Raw genomic sequence first — 23,467 nt, forward strand, 5'->3', positions numbered from 1 at the left:
CCCCTTGCCATAAACGGACATTGATGAAAACAATAATAATCAAGGTAGAAGAAGAAGAAGAAGGAAAACATAATAATGTAGGAAATGGTTCACGAAATTTTAACCACTTTGCAACAACATCATCATGAATATCATTGTAATGAACATCAAGATGGACAGACTGAGACACGCACACCAGGTGAGAGCAAATGAATGATCCACAGATTGCATGCACTCTTAAAAATAATGGTTCTTCAATGGCACTTCGCAAAGTTGTGTGGTTCCTTGTAGAACCTGTGCTTGATAAAGAACCATTTCATTGTGTGAAGGGTTCTTTGCCCATGAAGTTGTTTCTTCGGGCTTTGAAAATGTTCCAAATATGTAAACGAAATCTTTAATGTACAACAATCTATCTAGGGTACTAACGGATCAAGACCACCATGAATTCAGCTTGTGTATATGTAGCATAAACCTCAGTATTTCACAAATCTATGGCTATTTATAAAGCCTGTTATGGAGATAGATAAATCAAGGTTCCTTTTGCATCCTTCAGGTGGAAGGTTCTTTTGGAAACCAACAATGGTTCTCAGATGGCACTTTAATTTTTAAGAGTGTACCGTGCGCCCTGTGCTTGCTGCAAACAGCAAAACACCCTGATCTGGATTAAGTGGAAAATGGGAAGTGAATTTATCAAGATGGCGCCGACTGGTGTGGCTGGCCGTCTGCTCGTCTCTCTAGTCTATGTTTTAACTTTGTTTTTATGTTTTAGTTCATCCCAACGGTCACTGTCCTATGATCGGGAGTCTTTACTAAACATATTTTCTGGCCTACTTTCCTCTCAATTTTCATCTTCTGATTGGATTTTTTGTGAACCTGCACCTTTGTTTTGTTCATCTCCTGACTTCTTTACCTGGACGCCGGTGTTCACCTGTATCAGTCAGTTGAATGCCCCTCGGAGACGCAAACGCACCCGCCGCCGTCGTGGGAAAAGAGCCGGAATTGCTGTTAAACAACGCCGACTCAAGTCCCAGAGCTTTGTTCCCCAATGCTGCAAGTCGTCTATGACCCATCTTCTCCTGCTCAGGACACCATCACTGGTTCATGGGCGCTGGACACCGGATTTAATTTCTCCATTTCAAGACAGCATCACTTTTCCTCGGTGTGCAATCGAGCAGTAAACGCTGCTAATCTTCGCGCACCTACCCGTGCTCTTCCTGCAATGAGCTCTTCCTTCTACTTCGATCAAGGCTACTCTCTTGAACGTGAGATCAGTGTCTAATAACTGACTTTATTACATCAGATAATCTGGATTTCTTCTCCATCACTGAGACTTGGATTTTAAATGGTGACTCTCCATGTTTTACTGACTTGGTTCCTTCAGGTTATTCATTTTTAAACTCTCCTCGTTTGACTCGTCGTGAGGGGGGCATTGCCACTGTTTTTAAAAGTATGTTCTTGTGTCGGAGCCTTACTTCAACTTTTCGAAGTGTGCAGCTCCCCTTCTCTGCTGTTTGCCGTGGTTTATAGACCTCCTGTAATTAATGATACTTTCATTTCTGAATTCTCTGATCTCCTGGCTGATATCACCATGACAAAATATTTATTGTTGGTGATTTCAACATTCACGTTTCTTGGCAATCGAAACCTTTGGTCAAAGACTTTTTATCACTATTGGACTCATTTGGTTTTATACGGCATATTAATAAGCCAACTCACTCTCTCGGTCACACCCTTGATCTCGTTCTTACTCGTGATATTTCAGTGAATAGTATTGATTTATGTGATGCTTCTTTCACTGATGACTTTTCTGTAATGATGGATCTGCATATTACTGTTGATCTCCCGACTAATAGCCGTCCACCACGCTTTTTAAATTCTTCCATTATATCTGATTTTAAAACCATTTGCTCTAGTCTTTATATGCATGACCAAAATAATGATATCGATGACTCTGTCGTGAAATTTAATTCCTCCTGTAAAACGGTTTTAGACGCAATTGCTCCGCCCAAGAAACGCAGTAATAAGGTAAGACCTGCTCTCCGGCTAAATGAAACTACGCGATCACTGCGCCGCGCATGTCGAACTGCTGAACGGCGTTGGAAAAAAAGATGGACTGACTATCTCTAAACAGATATTCAGTTCTTCTCTTTTCAATTTCCAGGCTGAAGTTAAGCAATCGAAACGTGACTTCTTTTCCGATTTAGTATCCCGCCATTCAAAGAACATTCAAAGAATCCTAGGGTTTTATTTAATTCAATTAATGCGGCCATTCACCCTCATTCTATGATGGGATTAAATAGCACGGTTCATTCATGTGAGCAGTTTCTATCATTCTTTGTCAGCAATATTGATACAATCCGCCGTGGCATTGTTCAAACTGGTTATAAACCCATCCATCCATTTTCTAACCCGCTGAATCCGAATACAGGGTCACGGGGGTCTGCTGGGGCCAATCCCAGCCAACACAGGGCACAAGGCAGGAAGCAATCCTGGGCAGGGCGCCAACCCACCGCAGGACACACACAAACACACCCACACACCAAGCACACACTAGGGCCAATTTAGAAACGCCAATCCACCTAACCTGCATGTCTTTGGATTGTGGGAGGAAACCGGAGCGCCCGGAGGAAACCCACGCAGACACGGGGAGATGTTAATCATGACATTGTTCTAGATTCCTTTTGATCTAATTATCGCTCATGCCGGTGACCGGAGAACCATAAAATGCATAATACCTAATCTAAACTAAGTATTAGTAACGAAGAATTTAAATACTAGATATGAGATAAAATAAATTGCAAAAATGTATATGCTAACTGAAATGTAGCGGTATCGAAACAGAAATCGGCAAAAGGCAGTTTTGACCAAATTTTTCGCTGCAACGTTGTGTACTGACAACTTAAACACCTTGATGACGTGATATGGTATATTATATAGGAGTATAGAAATCGCAGTACTGGACAGGTAATGTTTAGTAGTTTAGAACAGTGGTTCTCAACATGGGGGGCGCGAAGTAACAAAAAAGGGGGGCGCGAAGATGTGAAAAAAAGAAATCAAGAATCAAAAATATGGAAAAAACATCTGTTGAAACCAAAACAAATTAACTTAAACTACATTCTGATACTAGAACGATAAATATAGAGTTAGATAAATGTCGATAAAAATTAAGTAGGTATAATAACATATGCATCAGCATTTCAAAAGAATGTTAGGGGGGCGCGATTAAAACTGTTATGAAAACTCGGGTCGCAAATACTTAAAAGCTGAGAAACGCTGGTTTAGAAAATTAATTTTGATGTCAAACAGTAAATAAAATTTATTTTATGAAACGGCCGGCCCATGACCAGACCACAGAGTCTGCAGCCCACCGGGCATTGCCCAAATGGGCAGTCCGCCCCTGGTGCTGATCTTATCCTGAGCACCGTCTTCTGACATCTCACAAGCTCTGCTAAATCCTGGTGAAGTTAGAAGCAAATTCCTACGTTAGGAAAATTGATAAATTGCTCTTTACTCCTATTGTTAAGAGTGAGACCAAAATTATGTCACTCTGTGATTTTGAAGCCACTTCGGAGTGTTTTCTACTCTGAGACACTTGATAAACACGGGCGCAGGTTTTCTGCCTTAGCTCACCTTGTCCCGGTTTTATGTAAACACACTGATGGAAAGAGTGATGGAAATGGAAGTACAGGATAAAGTAAAAGAAGATCTGGAGGATAAAGGGTCTGACTGGTCAGCAGGTGCAGGACAAAGTTGTATGAAGAAGGCTGATCAAGCACAGCAGTGGGAAAAGATGATGAAGAAGGGAACTCAGTTATTTAATTATAGGACAGAAATCAACTTACAAACTGTCTGCATGAGTGGTTAACCGTGCACACTGCTGATCATCTTATAAAGGGGGGAGGGTCCTACGTTTATGACGTCATTACTGAAGGAGAATTAGAACCTGGGGGCAGTGGAGGTCAATTTTGCCCCAAAATAGTCTGACGTCACTTAGGATCGTTCCCCCAACAAGAACCCGCTACCTGCGACCCAGAAATTGAAAATCGACGTTGGAAGGGATGGATTTTTACTTTATGACAAGTCTTGCATTCCAAAGTCTCGAGCGCGCACTTGCAATTATTAATTGTCCTAATTGGGTAATTGAATCTAACAGACAGAATCTGCTCGTTATTATTTAGCTTCTCGAGAAGTGTCCTGATGGCACACCGGCAGACCTCGGATTTCTCGTCTCGCAGTCTGCAGCGCCTGCTCGTCAGGTACGATCTGGTAGTCTTCTATAAAAGGCGTCCTCCTGTCTGTAAGTGTCACAGATGTGCCTTTCAGTAGCTCGGCGCGGGAGGTCTTTACAGAAGAACTTGGAGCGAGCGCACGGGACTGACCACCTCCGCTGCCTGCACCACTCACCAGCCGAGTAAGCCTGAAGTTTTCTCATTTTCGCTTTCAACGCCACTTCAGTTTCCTGATCACGCTTTTTTTTTTTTTTTTATTTGAGTACACATTTTGAAAACTGCAGCCTGAATTCGAGATGAACGTCGGTTAACATTGCAGCCGCTTTGCTCCAGGAGGCGCCCGAGTTCGACTCCTTGTGTCCCGCACTATTCAATGCGGACTGCAGCTTTAGCGCAGGCGGCATAGACTGATCTGAAATGACCAAAATATTCGGGGGACCTGAGTGGCGTCCCGTTTAGTACCCCGTAAATTATTGCAATGTGAGTTTTCGTCCTGACTCGTCTAACCTCTGTGACGCTCCGATCCGGTTTGCTTTGAGAAAGGCACTGCTTTAAAGCGCATTGTAAGAATTTGGAGCTCTTCTGTGCGCTGGGACTTGATTGACAGTTGTAAACCGGCGCTGTGTTTTATGCGCGGATCGCAGAGGACTGGCTTTCCTTTTAGGCGGCATACGTTTCTGTCTTGCGCCCGAGGTTCTCTTGTGTTGCTTATTTTCTGATCAAATTAAGGACTTTTTTTGCTCGTCTTGAAGGATTATTACCTTTCGTTCTGGCAAGTTTACACACCTTTCGTTCATATGTATTCTTTACCGCTTGGCTTTGTATTTTTTTAAAGTGATATTGTTAACCCTGCCCAGGGTTTGTTTCCTGCCTTGCGCCCAGTGTTGGCTGGGATTGGCTCCAGCAGACCACCGTGACCCTGTAGATAGGATATAGCGGGCTGGATAATGGATGGATGTATGTTTATGTAAAGGCGCTATATAAGGTAACTTCTATATGACCTCCAGGTCAGTCTGAATTCAGTGTAATGTAACGATATATATATAGATATAGATAGAGATATATAACTGCATGTCTCCAATCGATGGTTAACCGTTTATTTCTTAAACCCCGCTGTGGTCTTATTTTTTTCTGATCCCACTCCTTTTGAGTGCAATTTAACTAGCACGTATTGGCAGGTGGGTAACATTTAACTTTTAGACTCTTCGCTGTGAACGTTGACCATTTCTGTCCTAAAACTCAGAACTGGTTAGTCTATTAAGTGACACAGGCGGCCGTTTAAGAAAGTGAAAAGGCACGCACCCCGGACCCCGATGGTAGTGATGGGCCGCTTGATAGTGACGTGTCGAACTTTCGAAGCGTCGTTTAGCGGCTCATTTCAAATGCGCCTGTCACGTGATCTCGGTACGCACTAGCGCCATGACATCACTGAATTTCGTACACTGCAGCCGATTTAGTTCTGCAAATCTGCAGTCTTTTGCGGACCTTCAGCGACTCGAAACGTGAAAGCAGTCGACATTCTCCATCCGTGCAGTGTTACAACATGAGGTGGGACGCATGGAGTAATATCTAAGCAAAAATAAATACACTAAAAAAGTTATATATTACTTATTTATAAGTTTAACACATACTTTTGAGAGACATGACCACATAGAATCTCCGTCATATTTGGCGTAAGGATGAACGCGTATTGTAACAGTTCAGCTTCTATTCCACCCCATGTCGATCATGTCAGAAAGGCAAAGTGGCGCTTCACGTTAGTGTATAGTGGCCGATATGTTTTGTCGATTTCCAAAAGTAATATGAACAAAAGCGTGTACTGCATAACTATTTACAACTAGACAACCCGCGGCGTAGCATATGCCGCATAATCAGGCCGCTTTTAAATGATTTTTAAGCACAGAGGAAAATAAACATTTGAAAAATCTGTAATTTAATAAATCACCAAGAAAAGTAACATTGCAACAATGCACGCTACGAACCAACATACAATTGTCCGTGACTGAAAAGCGGAGGTGCGCCTTCTCCTTCCAAAGCAAAGGACGGGGTTGAACGGCGCTCTTTCAGTACGCACTGCCCGCTTATGTGCCCGCCCCCAACTCCCTACCTGAGTCACTTTCGTCTGTGTACAGTCCACACGCACCTGGGAGTCACGTTGACTGTTCATTTTCCAAACATCGCCTCAGTCGGTTTCCACGTTGATTTTTCATTGTTCTTTGCGGTTCCGGCTGCTTTTTTTTATATATAATCCACCAAGTCACCCGACCATGGGGGGCTTTACAAAGGGCAGGGACGTAATCAGTGCGAGCGTATGACCTGCACGTACTGGGAATTTCTCGTTCGTGGGGAACAATTGGAAGCCTCGGTCTCCATCATGAATGGGGTTCAATGGCTTACCCACACCAGGTAGACACACGTTGATCTATTCAGTGTAGCGCGCGTGCAGTACCGGACATACAAGTGCATCACAGACCTGTTAATGCTCAATCTCACGTGGCTGAAAACCACTTGTCCCTCTAAGAATTTGGACGCCGACCGCTGTTGGGTCGTGTAACTATTTAGCAGGCAGGAGTCTCGTTTGTTTTCGGAAATAACCAGCGCAATCGCTCCACCAACTAAGAACTGCCATGCACCACCACCCACAGAATCGAGAAAGAGCTGTCAATCTGTCAATCCTGTCAGTGTCCGGGCCGGGTGAGGTTTCCTGTGTTGAGTCAAATGAAGCGAAAGGCTCCACACCTGGTGGTGGCCTTCCGTCAATTCCTTTAAGTTTCAGCTTTGTAATCATACTCCCCCCTGAACCCAAAGACTTTGGTTACCCGGTTGGCTGCCCGGCGGGTCATGGGAATGACGCCGCTGGATCGCCTGTTGCGGGGCCTGCATTGGTGAAGCAGGTGAGACGGTAATGAAACAGAGGCACAGGGCTTATTGGTTATTAAAGACTGCTTCCTTCGTTGGGTTTTAACCAATGCACAGAACGAACCAACGCACAATCGTCCGTGCAGCGCTCAGGGTGGAATGGGAGGAGAGGAGAAGGACATCCACTCCTCTCCCTCCGTTTTTCTAGTGTGCTGATTTCTCGTCCAGTATGCACTGCATGCTCATGTGTCCACCTCCAACTCGTCACTCGAGTCGTTGTCGTCTTTACACAGTCCAGATGTACCTGTGACTCACGTAGATTTTTCATTGCTCTGTGCGGTTTTGGCTGCCTTTCTATATATAATCCACCAAGACACCCAACCACGGTGGGAGGGGGGTGTGTACAAAGTGCAGGAGTATCTAAGAAGATGCATGTTTGTCGGTTTTGCGAATTGCTGTATGTAGCGTGTAAAACCGTTTGCTATAGTGCACGCAGTCGTGCGTCGTAACCGAAAACTCGTTTTTTAAAGACTGCTCACTTCATTGTGTTTTAACCTCAGTTGTAAAGGATTGTTTTAAGGATCCCATGGGATACCCCTCGCAAACAGTTTTACACGCCGCATATGGCGATTCACCTCCGCGAGAAACATGCCTCTAACAGTCAACGTGGGTCGGAGCAGCATGTGACCTCTACGACAGACGAATATAAATGACACCGTTTTTTCTGTGTCGTCGCGTCCGAGTTGGTGGGTGTGGCTCTGTGAGTTGTCGTCATATCCAATGGTCTTGGAGTTGGTGGGCGTGGCTCCTTCCTGCGTGCGCCATATGTGTCTCACTTGTCGGCAGGTTAGTGAATCCATGCCCCTTCAGGCGTGCTTTCCATGGTTGTCTTGCCTTCGTGAAATTTATATATAGATATAGATATAGATATGATATAGATATAGATAGATAGATAGATAATATAGATTGTCTTTCAAACAGAATCGGTGCCACCGGCAGCGTCTTCTGCAATTTGCGGGACCCTCGAGACTAATGCGTTAATGCGACAAAAAAGGTGTAAAGAAAATTTGCGGATTCTTTCAGAGGTGGACATAAAGATCACTCCGATACTGACAAGAAGGAGCAGCAGGATTAGCACATCTGGATCCAAACTTTCAAAAACGCACCTGACTTTGTCAGCAACATCCGTCACTTGTGAATGCATCTGGTCAAAGACTGGCGAGGGATCAGTAAATACAAAGTACGAAAAAATCCGAAGTGCAGCACAGCAGAATAAATCATTGATGTAAATAGAATTAATAAAAGCTGAGCTTTTGTTGTTTTTTGTATTAAACCATCTTCTAGTTCCGCAAACCTTGACTGTCACTGACACATTTAGCGTTTCTCTGCTCCTTACCTAAAAGCAGGCACCTGCTGCCACTCCTCACCAATCAACAATGAGTTTCATTCAAGGATTTGCCATTCTTTCTGACATATACATAAAATAGAAACACATTTTCTCAACATACGTGTTCAATAATAATAAGACTAATTATTATTTAAATGAATAGTAAAGCTGCGAAGAATTGGCACCCTGCCCAGGATTGGTTACTGCTTTGCGCCCTGTGTTGGCTGGGATTGGTTCCAGCAGACCCCGTGACCTTGTGTTCGGATTCAACGGGTTGGGAAATGAATGGATAAATAGTAAAGTGGCAATAATGAGAATAAGCACAAGATGGGAATATTTATGAGAATAGCGTGGACATCGGAGCGAGGAGGCGTCTTGTCGCCCATTACCTGAGCTCGCCTGCTGCCCCACCGTCTGTCAGTCACACTGGCACGCATATTATATGGACTAAATGCAATGGAGAATACTGGCAATGCACACCTTCGGAAGTGGAATAAAACGACTGCATATTGAAATATTAAATTGCCAATCGTAAAAAAACAAAGCATAACAGTCCAGCCCATTGTTACTTTTTTGTTTCTTCTCACCAGATGTGACATATCTACATGGGCAATGAATATGGGTAATATATATGTTTAAAATAATTCACCTTAAATTAAAACAGTGTGAAAATAGATTACTAAACAAACCGAGAAGCATTGACATTTAGGAAATATCAAAAAGCTCATGAGCTGTTATTTAGGACAAAATGCGTTGTTAACGGCACGCACTCTCTGTAATGAGACGGTACCACAAATAAAACGCGCAATTCACAGCCTACTTGATCTTTTGATGTTATGTTTAATTGCCAATGTTATAGAAATGAAGTCATTTTAAGAAGATGACAAGTCTGCTACAGTCAGTTCAGTAAACACTCCCTTTAAAATGTGTGCAGAATATGGGACGATCTCAATGAAGCGGGACACAGTGACGACACATACGTGACAACGAGGAATTATAATAAATAATAATATGAAACATGAAAAAAAAATCGACATCGTTAAACGGAAACTGTAAATTCATAATATAATTTAACAGGCACTTGTGTGCATTTTTATATCGAGTTAAGAACTAAGTAAGCCCTCTGTTATACTAAACAGTAATTAAAACAATACTTAGTAATAAATAGTCCAACAACTCAATCAATACAAGTACATGAAGCGCTCGTCTGATGCCGCTAACAATGACAGTCCACACTGTCACGCTGGATGTTCGGAAGGCGCTGATTGGTTGAAACTGTTTATAGCGATTTGCCCTAAAAGGGAGGTGCCATACAGCGATTGGAAATGAAAACACATAGAAGAACGCTGGACAGTAGTTTAGGTTATGTTTTTGTACAATATAAATTCAGTGAGATAGCAGTATCTCCAAACACTGAAATATGAAGTTTATATATATATATATATATATATATTGTGAACGCTGGCCCGGACACAGACTGACAGACATCGTAATCTCGCCCAACACACGTTTATTTACAAGTATAATTATATTTACAAAGTTCAGTGCACGCCCCAGTGCCTCTTGCACCATTCCCCCAAAGTCCAGGCCACACAGTCAAAATGCCTCTCTAGTCGCCTCCAGTCCTCTCTCCAGCTCCGTCTCTCTTCCACCCAACTTCCGCTCCTGAATGAAGGGAGGCGGCCCCTTAAATAGGAACCCGGATGGGCTCCACCTGCTTCCCGGCATTCCTCCGCAGACACGCCCCAGTATGGCCGAAGTGCCAGCTGCACACCCGGAAGCCCTCCGCGTGTCCCCTGTTTTCTTCCCCCCAGCACTTCCTGGTGTGGCGGAAGTGCTGGGTTCCAGGGTTGTTCAGGCACCAGGGCGCCACCTGGCGGTGGCCATGGGTCCCTACAGGGCTGGGCTTCCAAGCCCTTTACCCGTGGCCCCCAACATAACCAGGGCGGTCGCCCCCTCGCGGTCTGGAGGAGGAACAAGCCCTCCTCTGGTCCTCCTGGACGCCCAGCCGGATGCCGCAGTGTCCCACAGCCAGTGAAGACATGTCAGTCTGAGTGGCACTTCCCGAGAGGGCAGCACGTCCCCGGAGTGGGTCCTACTACGCACCCAGGATCCATCATGGCACCCTGGGACACCCTACTTTGTCATCCCCTCCGCGGCCAACGCGCTCCTCTGGTCTGCGCCACTCTCGCCTCCACCATCCCCGCCAGCCGGGGCACCATCCGCTCTCCGGTGGGGAGTCTTCCCGCGGAGTGGCCCGTTCCAGGAGGGCAGGTTCCTAACGGCGTCGGTCCCAGCGCTCGTCGGGGCTTCGGTCCTGTGGAAAGACAAAAGGGAGGGCCAGAAGCACTGCCTGGACACTCGCACCGAGCGTCCCGTCAGTCTCTGTACTGGCAGTGCTCTTTTTCCCCCCCCCCCTCTACCGACAGCCTGCGACTTGCCTGTCTGGCTCCTCTGCTGCAGGTTCCATGCCCGTCCGTTCATCGTTGGTGGGACCGCTCTCGCAGGCAGCTCCTCCACCCGCCCAGGGGTTTCCCTCTGCCTCCCTGAGGATGGCCCTTCACCGGATGCGCGCACACAGTGACACGTCCCATCCTTTTGGAGGAACCGGCATTCACCCCTCGGTTCCTTCTTTTCCTTTTGGACGCTCTGATGGTCTGGGTCTGAGCATGGTGAAAGCTCAAATTCAGCTCCGTCTGCATCCCTGCAGAGCGACAGGAGACTGCCGCGGGCTTGGAGCGCAGGGCGCTAGGACCCAGGGCACTCAGCAGCACCTGTCCTGCCAGCCTTTGCGAACTCGCTCTCCTCGCTCCGCAGGCAGTCTGCACTGCCGTGTCCGCTGTTGGGTAATTGCCTACTTGTTGCCGGTCCTCCTTATTAAAGTCACGGCCGTTTTCGGCGAATCCCCCCTTACGCTGTACAAGGAGGGCAAGACTTACCTTCCCCGCCGTACTCTGCCGGCCAAAGGCTCCAGCTTCCTCCGTGTCGCACGGCGTCTACCATGACGTGACCGCCTTCCCCTTCAGCTTCTCCAGCTGGACGGCGAGAGCACTCAGCACCTGCAACAAAGGTGACTCTGCGGGCCGAAGGGACTCCTCTGGCTCGCGCAGAGCCCCCGGCGAAAAAAGGGAGACAGATGTCGGTGGGCTTACCTGTCCATCGGCTGCACTCGTCGTCTGCCTCCTGTGGGCCACTCCCTCTGGCCCAATCGGGTCTCTTCTTGGCACGAGACTGGCATTCCTTGGTCCCGCCTCTGTACCATCATTGGCGGGCACACAAGACACACCGGCCAATCCCGTGCCTGTCAGCGGGCGGGACTTCCGGCCAGCGGCCATCTTGTCTCCCCTTCTCTGGGTGCAGTGGCATGCCTCCTGGCAGCCTCGCAGCTGCTGCGCGTCTTTGAGCTGCAGCGGCTCCGATTTCGAGGCCTCCTTCGCTGCCGCCCTCGTGCTGCCGGTATACATGCATCAAGCACACGCTGCCTCAGCCATGCTGTCTGTTTTGAACTGCTCTCATACGGCATGCTACAGAGCCTTTCCTGTACAGACATCGCGGTTCAGACACAGTTTCATCCCAAGAACTATAAAAACACTCCATCAGTCCAAGTGCTCCTTGTAGAACTGTTTGTACTTATACGTATGTCCAAGCATCTCGCTGTAAACTTGTGATACATTTATAATATTTCACAACCTGTGCCACTTTATAAAGAGAGTATTTACATATGATGACGATATCATTTTTAAGATGAAATGCAGCACAATATGTTTATATTACACAGATAAAACTTTAGCTTAATTTAAATAGTCTATATTGTTAATAATTTAACATGTGAGGACACAGTGCCGATGCTCCGGTTTCCTCCCACAGTCCAAAGACATGCAGGTTAGGTGCATTGGCGATTCTAAATTGTCCCTAGTGTGTGTGTGCGTGTGTGTGTGTGCCCTGTGGTGGGCTGGTGCCCTGCCCAGGGTTTGTTTCCTGCCTTGCACCCTGTGTTGGCTGGGATTGGCTCCAGCGGGCCCCCGTGACCCTGTAGTTGGGATATAGCAGGTTGGATAATGGATGGATGGACATGATGCCACAGCGCTAGCGAGTCGCTGGAGCTCCGTTCACGGATTGTTCCTGCCTCGCGCTGTATTCTAGCTGGGGCTGGCGCGACACTGGAAGGATAGAATAATTAAACACGTACTACGAAGATATTTCAATGTTCTTTAAAAGTTTTGAAGACTTGGCGTTCTAAGCTCACAGATGGCTTAACGTCTATTACAGAGCTGATTGTGTAGTGATTGGTTACTTGGAGAAAGAAAAGGAAGGACAGGAATTGGAGGTTAGTACGTTTGAAAAAGGCAGTACTGCTGCAATAAATTATTTCATCGAAGGTCACGCATAATAACTGCGCCACCGTGTTCCCATGTTTAATAGCGTGCTTTAACTCCTATCTTCATGAAAATGATATCACGTATACATCTCAGTATTTTAGTTATTCAGAGAGCTGTAATATCATGAATGTAATGGATTCTGTGTCCTGTCGGAGGAAGAGAAAGCATGGAAGCACGTAGTGATTCACACGCATAGAGCACATAGAAGATCAAATACAAAACGGAGCATCTAACGTGCTACTTTAGTTACGATGGGGTTTGAGAAACAGGTTAATTAAACGATTTTAAGATGAAATTTATTATGTTCTACTTTAATGACAAAATAAACTATGTGATTAAAGTGGAAATTTTGAGATTAAAGTTGACATTTCATGCTTTTTTCCCACTCTGTGCCTATTTTTTTTTTTTCTCTCTGTACCCTAACAAGCTTTCATATGACACTCAGATGGTGGGCTACGAACTCGCCTTTTCACGGCAAATTTGATATCTGACAACTTCTTTTTTTATTTCGGGCACTGTGTGACTTTGTGAACTTGAGCTTTCGAGTTTCTCCGACACTCTGTCACTCGATCAACTTCCTTTTCTTGTTTATACCACTGTTTAAAGCAACAAATAGTACGTTTTTCTTTGCCTCCACTTGGTATTCGCTGAAATTGTTCTATTTTTCCTTGTGGTTTTGCCATTGTCTTTTCACAGAATGCTGAGCTTAAGGGCTATTTATATTGATTAACATATTCAAAGAGGCATAATTCTGGGTGGGACAGTAGGCGTGTGCACGTGCGTTAATTTCCACGTTGATCGGGATTTATGTTGGGGAAGAACGAGGAAGTTGGCGAACGCACAGATTTATGCATCTGGATTTTTTTGTGCGTAAGTACATTTCTGCTCTTGTACTTATGTCATGTTATAGTGCGAATTCTACGCCTGGCATTATGTATGAGGCCCCAGGTCTTCCATCTTGCAGGAAGAGCTTGGAGGTTTGTGGCAGGATTGGCACTCCAGCCACTGTAAAAACAACCTCCCCCTGTTCCACTCCATTTGAACTAATGTGGTGCTGCATGGCTGCGCTTGGGTCCTAATTTGGGATTGTGTGGTGGGTGTGGCAACGCATTGTATCAGCGCACGCTCCTAACCTTCTATTTTCATCATCATGGCTGCCAGTTCTTTCAAGCTTACATCAACTCCTACACTATGGCTGTAACACCGAACAGAGCGCACACATGGCACCTGTGACAGCATACAGATATGCAGGTGCTCAGAGAAGTGTCCAGTTGCAGTCAGGACTGTTTTAGGCACTTCAGACACTATGGGGTCCATAAATTGATGCCCCTCTCTGGAGCCAGTCCCCTGTTTCGCTGATGAACTGATGCCTTTATTACACGCCCTTCATGACGATTTCAGTTCCCTTTAGTTCCTGCACTCAAACCTGTATTTGGCATTTATTAAACTTCTAAACAATCGAGGTCTTTCAGTTCTGCATCCAAAGCTATTGTTTTGGTGTCATATAATATAAACAAATTGAACAAAAAATCTTAACGCTTTGTATTTTATAGTATGTGTTTTATATCTGCATCTGCCATGTCTCATTCATGAGACTGCGCTTTTTAATACGTTACTTATATGCTGCACTCAACGGAGTAGCGGCTCTGTGGCTAAGGATATACATTGGGATATAAAAATGGGAAATGCTAAGGAAGAAGACAAAGAAGAATAAATTATGTGCTACACTCGGCTATGATTAACACTACATATTCTTATAGACTCTGAATCGAATAAATCATATCATTTGTGTAAACAGTCAAAATATGCGATACTACATGACGGACGTCTAGAAGCCCTTTAGAATACTGTCTTTGTGGTTCTCTCTGTGTCATATCGTTAGCAATGTGATATTACTGGTGTACAAAATTAGAATATTTATATTAACGATGCATTCATTGTGGGGGAGTTTATGCTCCAGAGCTTTTAGCTATAATTATTTTTTTTGCACACACGTTCAGTTTGCCACCATTACTATTATAGTACATTTAGCACAAAACTGTACCGCAAACACAGGGATGGAGTCAAAAGAGATGCAGCTGAGAGGGGAGTCATCAGAATGTCTCGGGTCGGTGAAGGCCTAAAACTGTCCTGACTGCAGCTGGACTCTTTTGGGTATTCATGTTCCTGTGTGGTGGTCTTGTTGAGGTCTTCAAGTCAATTATCGGTCCTAAATGGCTCTAGTGCGTGTCGATGTTTAGTATCGTTTTCACTGCACCTGGATAAATTCATGCCATGCTGACCAGAAAATAAGATGATGAGCAATGATGAACAAGTGTTCCCGGTGCTGAGGATTTTTTTTATTTTTAGTTTAGCCATCTTTTTTTATTTTCTGAACCCACTATTGCCAAGTCACTTTTAATATACAGTACCTCGGAATACGTCCTTAATCCGTTCCAGATCTTTTGACTTGTACCAAACAGGACGTATACCAAACAAATTTTTCCCATAAGAAATAAATGGAAAATGATTAATCTGTTCCCATGAAAAAAATCCTATTGTTATTGGCATATTATACATTGATGGGGATGTAGGAAATAATTTAAACACTGCTTTATACTAAAATACATAAATACAAAAGCAATTAGATGAAATAAATGAAAATGTAACCTCGCTTTACTTTTTTAATAACGTCTTTGTTTTTCACAATCGTAGATACTGTCGTTCTCGGCATACGGTATGGAGTAGCCATGTCCCGGATACGCATGCCACCTTCATACTTTACAACAATCAATTCAAATTTACGCGAAAAAACACAAAATCATGTGAAAATTCACAGAGAGTTATAGCACGAGTTGTTCACTGAATGCTAGCAACTGCCATACTGACGCTTGTGGGCATTCGTGGCTTTGTCTCAAGAGAGGCACACAAGGGTAGCGCGCGGTGTTGTAGCACGTGAGTCGTATTCCAAACAAAGGTCGTATACCAAGCAAACTTTTTCACGTCCAAACAGGACGTATACCAAGTTGGATTTATTCCAAAGCGGACGTATACCGAGGTACCACTGTGGTTTATAACATTTTTGTTATTTTAGTCACTCGTTGCAATATCTGTCCAATGTCTAATCTACTTATTAGGCCAGGTGTGCCCTGGATGGGTGTTCGTCCATTCTCTAGTGGCGTTTGGGGGTGGCAAGTGGGGCGACTTTCCCAGGGCCCACGATTAAGGGGACCCCGCTTTTGAGGTCCACATGTCCCATTCCAGCAAATTTGTCAAGTTATATTCTCCAGTGTAGATCAACCACGTCTCAAGGCAGGCTTTGCGGTCTGGCGATCCTATCTATAGAAAAAGACATTGTATCCAGATTCGACTGCGAAGATGTCAACAACGATTTTTCCAAGCAAGAAAAGTGGATTTCCATCTCTGTACCTGGAAACCGGTAAGAGATTTCATGATGATACCTCTGTGTTAATTTCACACTTCCTGTCGAAACATTGAAACTCACATTTTTTTTTGTAGGCCATAAACCTGTCCGAATCTTAATGCACATAAACACGTATCGCTAATGATAACTGGCTGACATGACATCAATGTGAGTTATGACGATGACATCCTGCATATCGAGACTCGGAGTGTACTTGCAATTTGGGTATTTTTCTAGAAGAGGCCCTGCTAACTTCCGGATGGCACCGCATCACATTTTGCTCTGTCACAGTTTTGTCATGAATTATGAATCGCACTTTTTTAATAGATTATATCGTTATGTTTTGATAAAGTCTGCGTGTTATCATGCTAAAATTAGCTGAATGCTGTAAAGAGAAAATCTGGTGTATGTTAACATTTTTATTAAACTCACACGCAACTTTATACAGTCCACACATACTGGTAACAGGGTTTGACGTAACCGGCCATGCCCTGGGCCCCGCACACCCCTAAGGCCGCCTCTGCATCCATTGCAGTCCAAACAACTCCAATCACACTGGACCAATTAAGAGGTGCCCAGCTGTTAGAAATGTGAGAAGAAAATAACCGTACTCGAAGAAAAACTCACACAGACGGGAGAATGTGAAAACTCCACACCCAGTACCATGCTGGGACTTTAAGCCAGTCCATTTAAACCATCGGACACTCTTACTGCCTGTCTTGCCCACAGATTATCTCACATGCTTGAACATTCATCTGTTGCTCTACTTTCATTGGATGAGGAGGGGTGATGAGTTGTCCCCATTTGAGTGGAGTTTGCATATATTAATATTTTTTCTCCAGCCGTCTGGAGTTTTTGTTTTTTCTGTCCCCCCTGGCCATTGAACCTTACTCTTATTCGATGTTAATTAATGTTGATTTATTTTATAATTGTGTCTTTCATTTTTCTATTCTTTAATATGTAAAGCACTTTGAGCTACTGTTTGTATGAAAATGTGCTATATAAATAAATGTTGTTGTTATATTCCTATGTCCACCAGTATGTAGAAGGATGACAAACTGACTGGAAATTGTTGTCACTGTTTAGTATCTCAGTAGTGGCTGTGGGATGGAGGTGAAGTCATATGAGGAAGGGGTCAAATATCATATCCTTAGCATGAAACTGTACCAGTGTATTGTGGAAAGTTCTTTGTACAGTTATGAATGAATAAATGAATCATAGTATACACACTGAACGTGTGTATGCCCTTAAATCTGTCTATATCCACCCTAATAAAAGAATCATTGTCTGTGCACCTGTGTGTCTGTCTGGTTGCCAGTCCAGCAGATAACATATCACAAATATTAACACTGATTTTACAACTCCCATACCTCATGGCATATGGAAGAGATATGTGCATTGTGTTTGTCACTTCAGTAAATGGTGCACCATCAACATTTGTAATAAGGCATTTTATTACTGCAAATTGTTGTGCTGCGCCATTTGTTGGAATGAAAAATCCAGTGCATTTTATTACTACATGCATTACAAAGTACATTCCAATAGAAGGTGCACTGCTGAGGCTTATGTTGATTTCTTAGATTTCAACCCATTTTTGACAGGGAGCACAGCCGGTATGCATATAAAATGCTGAGGTCCATCCATCTGGCACACTACTGGGACTAGCACCTTGATCTTGGTCCTAAATGAAAAGTTCTGTTCTGTGTATTGTATTGTATTGGCCCCCTTTTTTGACACCCACTGCACTCCCAAACTACCTGGAAAGGGGTCTCTCTTTCAAATTGCCTTTCCATAGGTTTCTTCCATTTTTTCCCTACAAGGGTTTTTTTGGGAGTTTTTCCTTGTCTTAGAGAGTCAAGGCTGGGGGGGCTGTCAAGAGACAGGACCTGTTAAAGTCCATTGTGGCACTTCTGTGATTTTGGGCTACTATACAAAAAATAAATTGTATATATTTTGGAAATATAAAAAGTTTTATGTAGCAACAGTCTTCACAAAGTGTCCTTTGGTTATGTGATTATTACAGCAAAGTGAGCACAAAATCATGTTGCAGGGCGAGGAGAAAAATGTGACGTCTGCTGAGCATCAAGCAAATCGCTGAAACAGATTATGTCATGAACACCATAACAGAAAGAGAGAAGAGCGGTGACGTCTGCTGAGCATCAAGCAAATCGCAGAAACTGATTACGTCCTGAAGAACACCGCAATAGAAAGAGAAAAGAGCAGAAAGTTCTTCTGAGCAGACTACAGAATGCAACAAAGACAGAGAAGTACATGCCTACATTTAAGAAGATTGTCAAATGTGTATTCTGAACTCCTAACCAGGTGTAAGTATTATGTTTACTGCTCAGTGAAATAATGGACAGCAAAGTGATTGCAAAACCTATGAAAGAGAGTGGCAGCATCTGCTGAAAGTCAAGCAAATCACAGAAAGCGATCAACTGTTGAAGAGCGACAAAGAATAATAAGATAAGACAATTCTCAGTCATAAATGGCTCTAGTGCATGTTGGTGGATCTTTTTAACCACACCTAAATTAATTCCATTTCCCACTTAACCATGTCGACAAGCTAAACATAATCCTTGATACGCAGCAATCAGACGTTGTGACGGATGGCCAGGAACCTTGCCCGCCTGGGACGCCTCCACGCTGGAAGGACCAGGGGAACCAAACCTATCCAGAATGTTACCTTCCCAGGACTGCTTGATGGCAGCCCCCCTGGTTTGAGGGAGCAGTGCCTCGGACTCCCGAAGGTCTTCATGGGAGTTGGAGTTGGTTACAGCCCTGTTGGGATCTGGCGGTGCCACTGGGGGTGCTGCAACAACTGCTGAGCCTTCTTGGGCAGTTTTTCCACCACATCCATAAGTGCTGCTGGAAGTAGGTAAACGAGCACCTGGAGCACTTCTGGGGGTGTAATAAAAGGAGCCAGAGTCAGGAGGAGGAGGACGATGCTTACTTGGGGAGAGTGAAGGAGAAAGAAAAAGAAAAGTGTATTAGTTTTTGTGTTTGGGACTGTGTTGTTGTCTTCTCCATCTCCCACAAGCACATTTCCCACAAGGGAAAAGAGAAAACAAAAGCCCTGTGTGCTTTGAACTTGTGTCCTATGCTGGTCTGTGTCTGGGCCGGCCTTCATGATGGCTAACAGGCATACAAGACAACGAAAATGCAAGAACACCCTGGGGACTGAAATGCACAGTTCGCATTCGAGAAGATCGTCAAGTACTCAAAACTTGAAACCATTTGAAAGCATTGGCTTTACATGAATTTCTTTGATAACCACTTAGCAAAGTTACATCAGCAATGTGCTCAATGTCAAGCTGTATTTTTATTTGAATTTATTGTCAAAATAGTGGTAGGGTGTTGTACCGTGTTAGCCATTGTGGATGCAATGAGAAGTCAAACAAAATGACACCTAAAAAGATTTCAATATGCAAACTTTTGAGGCAACTCGGGCCCCTTCTTCAGGCAGTTTTATATTGTAATCTTTTTTTGTTAGCCTATAAAAGGTGTCATTTGGCCTGAGGTCTCAGTGCCAAAAATGAAAAAGTTCCACTTGTCCTGGATGAGTCGCCAGAAGTAATAAAATACAGGAACTGAAAGAAATATCAACAGTTTCTTATTGTTTTTTACTAACATTTAAATTTTAGGACTGTAGGTCCTTGTGCTTCATTAGTATATGAAATGATTAGCCAGTAAAGTATGAAGATGGAGACCATAGACATGTAATGTCATGCCCTCCTTGTATGTGCCATCTGACCCCACAAACCCACACCTGGATTGAATGCAATTAAAAGCAAATTAAAAAAAAAAAAAATTACATATTCTGTAATAATGGCCTGTGAGGTATGTGGGAAACGTTATAAGAGCAGCGAGGGCTCCGAGCTGCACCTTAGCCTGCTGTGCCACGGAGAGTGATAAGGTGGCTCAGTGGCCTGTTCTCTCACACCCGCGTGACTTCCTTTGACTTTGGAGGGGGGAAGTGAGACAAGCTGTGGAGCCGCGTGTCACATTCAAAATGTTGGGGGGGGGGAAGTGCCAGCTGCGCAAAGAAATACTGAAAACGAAATTATGCTCAATATGAATGAGAAGCTTCCCCCTAATGTCGGAAAGTGTATCGATTTTTTTTTTAGCAAAAATCTATTTGGCGATCTGAAATGTGTTGCCACGGAAAAGCAAGATTCATTTAAGTCAGTATTTGTATACTTTTTTGTATTTTTAATCTTGAGCTCCCTAGAAAATACTTTCATACTTTTTGTTTCTTATGGTATAATATAACGTTATTTTAAATCGATATGTTTGGATTGCATTGGCTCGTTACTCAGCTTTGAGGATCACTCACATTTGCCTTTAAAAAGTATTTGTCACCTTATCATAAAACAACGATTTTAATTGCTACTGAATAGCCTGCATACATAACAACGAGACGCAGAATGTCAATATTCCAACAACAACGTCTCCTTTCAGAGAGTCTTGCAAATCGATCGATGCACGAGAGCGAGCAAATCGGTTCAGCAAAAAACTAGTACTCTGGCGCATGCGTGATGCTGTCTGCGTTTAGTTTTCACCGGTAGATGTTTAAAGCGCATGTACAAAATTCGGGCATGTAATTTTCATATTTCTTCTAAACTTCACTGAAGATTCTCTGGAGCGCAGACGGAATTGTCACCACCGAAAAAAACTCCGAATAGGCAGACCCCTGCACAGAGTAAACGGATGGGAGGAGTTTACGCTACAGTTTTAAAGTACAGAGGGCCACTTGTGCTCAATGTTCTTGTGTGTTCATTGCAGCAGGAGTCTCAAATGCTGGAGGGTCGCGGCGGTTATGTGTACGTGTGTCTACGTGTATGTTTGTCTTCCACTTTTAACATTAGTAACCAATTATTGCTGGAATCCGTATCTGTTGTAAATTTCTGGCATTTTCAGATTGAGAACCTTTGTTACAATGTTTTAATGAAAAGCACACAATAATTTAGAATTCAGCAGGATCCCAGCACTTATTAGAATTCAGAATGCTTCCTGGTTCTTCAGTCTATTGCTCTTGACTCTTGGGAACCTAAACCTGCAGTCTGATGGCAACACATGAAACATAAAGGGTAAGTTTCACAACAAGAATTTTTGCCACATGAATTGCATTCTAAATTGTAGGTAGGTAGAGCGGCTTTGTGCTTCTTTTCCTCAGTGGCACCAGTTCAGGTTCAGGGATGCTTCTCTTTAGAATGCAGTTTCATGTGTCAAATTAATGTAGAGGAAGTTGTCGACTTACAACCGTGTTCAGTTCTGATGGACTGGTTAGACGTTTATCTGGATATAAGACGGTCCGGTACATGTATTCAAACCTTACCATATGTGTAGTACTGTATAGTAAGTCCCTTAAGTCATAGTGTTTGTTTTATATCATGTTTTTTTTTTTAATCATTCATAGCACACTGTGCAGATTTTCTATCATTTCATTTTTATAAAATATTTTTTTTTATTTTGTTTTATTACTGTTGCTTGCATGGGTGCCGAATCTTCAGGAATCCTTTCTTTGTGTGTGTTAATGTGATGTCATCACTGTAATTGAAAAGCATTTTGTGAAAGTAAACTCTTTATTTTATAAAGATGTGGTGCTTGCCCTTATTACTCCATGGGGATTGACAATGACATCCCCCACTAGTGGAAGTGCTTTTGGAATTTAATGGGATTTATGTCCTTTGGTACTCCTCGTTCACGATAAGCCCATTTTATTTAGCCAGTAGGACATTCATTGCTGTTATCTCCGCACTCCAGTACAGTTGGATATGCCTTCAATGGTAGGATGGAAAATGCCTCAGGTGTGTGCTGCATTGTATTAATAATTATAGTCCATTTTGTAGCATATGTTTTAACGTAATACTTTTCACATAGCAATCTCTCAAAGTGCCATGCAAAAAACACACAAATATAATTCAAAGTAGCTCATCGTAACACACATGATAGAATGAGCCGCGGACTAAAGATGCTGTAGCACAGCATGTGATAGAGGACTGGTCATTACAGCCTCTTTGCCATCTTCTTCCTCCGACTCCAGGCAGGATCTGTCCTATGATGAAGCAGGCCTTCCTGATCTGCATATTCAGATGTCCTGTTTTAGACCTCCCACACTGTTGAATCGTACAGCGGTAAAGGATGCAAGTGTTTCCCAGCATCAGGGAAGGTATTCAAAGAAAGTTACAAATTTACTTCTCTTAAATTGTAACAGGATTACTTATTACTTTGTGAAAATTGTAATCGCATTACTAATTACTGTACATGTACGTTAAATTCTAAACCTGTGAAAATATGTGCCATTTGGCAAGCCAAGGATGACTACCTCATGTCCTCTCCGTGAATGTGAATTCAGCAGTTACACCAGTAAACAATGTGACTTGCATTAGCAGTGGGCCATGTTAAACATGAGTAATAAAAAAATCGTACTAAATAAAACTGGCTACTTGGAAATATGGAGTCAGTAATTGGTTAAATGATTTGCTAGTTTTTCTGCTAGCAGGCAAAAGTACTCCTTGATCAGGTGGGGCCCTTGACCTGCAGTGTGTTGGACGCTACGAAACGCTCAGATTTTCATGGTCTTTAAATGGTGATTTATTTGGGAGCACCAGGGACACACTCAGTCTTGACCCGACTCGCACATTCACAAACCGAGACATGTAAAGGCTCAAATCAATTGATAATAAAAAGTGTATTAAACAAATAAAGAGGGTTAACACAATCGAAAAACAATTAACACGCACACAAATTTTCACCCAGTTACCCAGATGCCGATTAAGTTACCTCTCGCAGAACAAAACCCTAGAAAACATTAAGCACCAAACGGTTAACGATAAACATTCACAGTACAGTCTGCAAGCTGTCCAGACCCACACATGGGATGGGGGTGAAAATGAACTGGGATGCCCAGTGAAGTTCCATGAATGTTACGAAAGTTTGTCCCGCCATGTTCCCTTTTTTGCGTGAAGATCTGTAGAAGTTGGGAGCATTTCTCGCATGAAGACCGTTACCAACTCGGACAAAATCATATGAACAAACCGGCCCAGGATAAGCATATAAATCCAAAATGAAACTGTAATCGCCTGGACAAACTTGTTAAGAAGGCAGGCTCCATTGTAGGATTAAAGTTGGACAGTTTAACATCTGTGGCAGAGCAACGGGCACGAAGCAAACTCCTGTCAATCATGAAGAATCCACTGCATCCACTTAACAGGATCATCTCCAGGCA

At 43.6% G+C, this 23,467-nt stretch overlaps 1 protein-coding gene across 4 annotated transcripts in view; it reads left to right on the plus strand.

Annotated features, from left to right (window-relative positions):
• Positions 1-4,169: 4,169 nt before the first annotated feature.
• arsh (arylsulfatase H) overlaps positions 4,170-23,467 on the plus strand; it is a 108,121-nt gene continuing 88,823 nt past the window's right edge. The window contains exon 1 of one of the 4 annotated variants that reach the window (XM_039743569.1): positions 4,170-4,390. The gene's annotated coding sequence lies outside the window, so the exon portion shown is untranslated. Of the gene's footprint in view, positions 4,391-21,037; positions 21,327-23,467 lie in introns of those variants that run through there. The other 3 variants (XM_039743566.1, XM_039743568.1, XM_039743567.1) reach the window with 3 other exon arrangements.

The sequence above is a fragment of the Polypterus senegalus genome, chromosome 2 (genome assembly GCF_016835505.1).
Source record: "Polypterus senegalus isolate Bchr_013 chromosome 2, ASM1683550v1, whole genome shotgun sequence".
Lineage (NCBI taxonomy): Eukaryota > Metazoa > Chordata > Cladistia > Polypteriformes > Polypteridae > Polypterus > Polypterus senegalus.